Raw genomic sequence first — 2,500 nt, forward strand, 5'->3', positions numbered from 1 at the left:
GATGACAATTTTTCACTAACCTACAATCAAAATGTTTTTCTTGAAAAAAAAAAAGAATAAGAAAGATATTCCAAGCAAAACATTGATGTTTGGAGAGTCACATTCAAGATTGAGTAATACATACAAATCATATATAAAGGTCAAATGAGAAATTGAATATAAAGGATAGAAAAACTTCATTTGTTTTGGTTGAAAGAAAAAATCATATTACAATTACCATCGATGCGACATAACTCATTTCTTCAAATCATCATATTTGGATCATGAATGATTCAACTATATAAAAACTTTTGAATCATAATATCTTCAACCAAATGACGACTTTTTATAAGAAAAATGTATTAATATAACTACATATATAATGAAGGTGAAAAGGTGTGGGGGTTTGAAATGCATGAGGTGTTGGACTTATAGAGTGTGTGATTTTCTTGGAATGGGATTATGTGTGATTAATTACTTTGAAGGTGAAAGGGTGTAGGAGTTTTAAATGCATGAGATTCAAGAAAAAATGCTAACTTTATAAGTATGTATGATATGATAATGAAATGATAATGATAATGATACCATATATGGTTTTTTTACATAAGTTTGGCCTTATTTTAGTAGATGTTAAAATTTCAAAAAGTTATTATTAAAACACGAGATTGAAATTTGGTACCCAATCAAATCAAGGAAAATTAGATTTGATGTTGGAATGAGTGTAATGATTTTTTATTATAATGAAATAAAATTATATAAACAAAATTGTAAACAACTTCTTCGTCCATAAAAATCATTTCAATTGATAAAACAACAATATTATTTTGTAAAGTTGCATAGCTTCGGTACTCAGACCTTGATGTGTATATCATCATTCATTTTTGTCCGTCACATCATCTTTTACCTCACTCTTCTTTCCCTCACTAAAACCCGAAACCTATCAAGGTCTTATCGAAGTTGTTCATATTATAGTTCAAAATGAACTATTGAAAACGAGTTCAAAACCATGTCAATAGTCAACTCTTTTGGCAACTCGATACTAAGATTCCTCAATCTATCATCCACAGTTAATGTCAAAACCACATATATAATTATAAACAACAAATTTGTGCTTCAAAGTTTATACAGTTAAGCTAAAACTTTAATTAAAGAGAAAAAAAAACTCCATAAAAGTCCTTATATTTTAGTCTGATAATCAATTTAGTCTTTATATGTTATTATTATTCAATTAAGTCCCCAAAACTGGAAATTATATTAATTTTGACCATTTTACCCAGTCAAACAGGTCATCTCACCGTCAAAATTTGCACTTTTGGCTGAGATTTTAAACTTTTATTACAATTTTGGTCAAAATTTTACACTTTTGACCCAGATTCAAAACTTTGTTACAAATTCATCATAAATTTAGTTTTTTTTTTTCATCTTTTATTTTAAAAAAAATTTCGAATATATTTTTTCCACAGTATAAAATCATATTTAAAAAAAAAGCATATTTCACATAAAAAAACCTTCTATTTTCTATATAAAAACTTTTTTTAAAAAAAGATATTTGTTTATGCAAAATACTTATATAAAAACCTTCTTTTTAAAAACACTTTTGTATGCATAATAACTATTTATAAAAAAATCTTTTTTATTTTAAATACCTATTTATAAAAACATAGATATGTGAAAATGCATGAAATACACTTATGTAAAATACATTATTATATTCATACAAAATATATATAAACTTGTATTATATATATATATATATATATATATATATATATATATATATATATATATATATATATATAAACACGTTTTTTATAAAAAAATATATATACAAACATCTATTTCATAGTAAACATATTTCGATATATATATATATATATATATATATATATATATATATATATATATATATATATATATATATATATATATATATATATATGGTTAGGTTCAAATGCTCTTAACATTTATTGTGTACTCGTAAGCATAAATCTGGACCAACGGATGAAATACAATCAATGATCAAGATTTTAGGATTTATGATATCACAATAAAGTAACATATACCCTATAATCACACAAATTTCAGCATAAATGCATTTTGGTCAATTAAACTATATTAAAAAAGGAAATTTTTGGATTTTAAGGGATAATTAGTTCCCTTATTTTACAAATTTCAGCATAAATGCATTTTGGTCAATTAAACTATATTAAAAAAGGAAATTTTTGGATTTTAAGGGATAATTAGTTCCCTTATTTTTAAAAATCTGAATTTTTTTAAATTAATTCTAATTTAATTCTGATATAATTTTTAATAATAACTGATTTTATTCTTGCAAATATATTTTTGATTTTATTCTTGCAGAATATGGTTTCATTTAAGATATTTTTTTTATAACTAATTATACAACATATTGTCGAGAATACATTTTCTAAAGAATAAGGATTTAATTTTTAAGAATCACTAATTACATTAATTTGTAAAGAATAAGATTACAAAATAATTATTACATTCATTCTGAAAA

General features: G+C 22.8%; 1 long non-coding RNA gene across 1 annotated transcript in view; it reads right to left on the minus strand.

The window, feature by feature from the left end:
* LOC128132681 (uncharacterized) overlaps positions 1-2,500 on the minus strand; it is a 3,765-nt gene that overhangs the window by 190 nt on the left and 1,075 nt on the right. Inside the window, exon 2 of the long non-coding RNA XR_008231103.1 lies at positions 1-20. This exon is cut by the window's left edge and continues 190 nt beyond it. This is a non-coding gene — a long non-coding RNA (uncharacterized LOC128132681). The remainder of the gene's footprint in view (positions 21-2,500) is intronic.

Source organism: Lactuca sativa, chromosome 3 (genome assembly GCF_002870075.4).
Source record: "Lactuca sativa cultivar Salinas chromosome 3, Lsat_Salinas_v11, whole genome shotgun sequence".
NCBI lineage: Eukaryota > Viridiplantae > Streptophyta > Magnoliopsida > Asterales > Asteraceae > Lactuca > Lactuca sativa.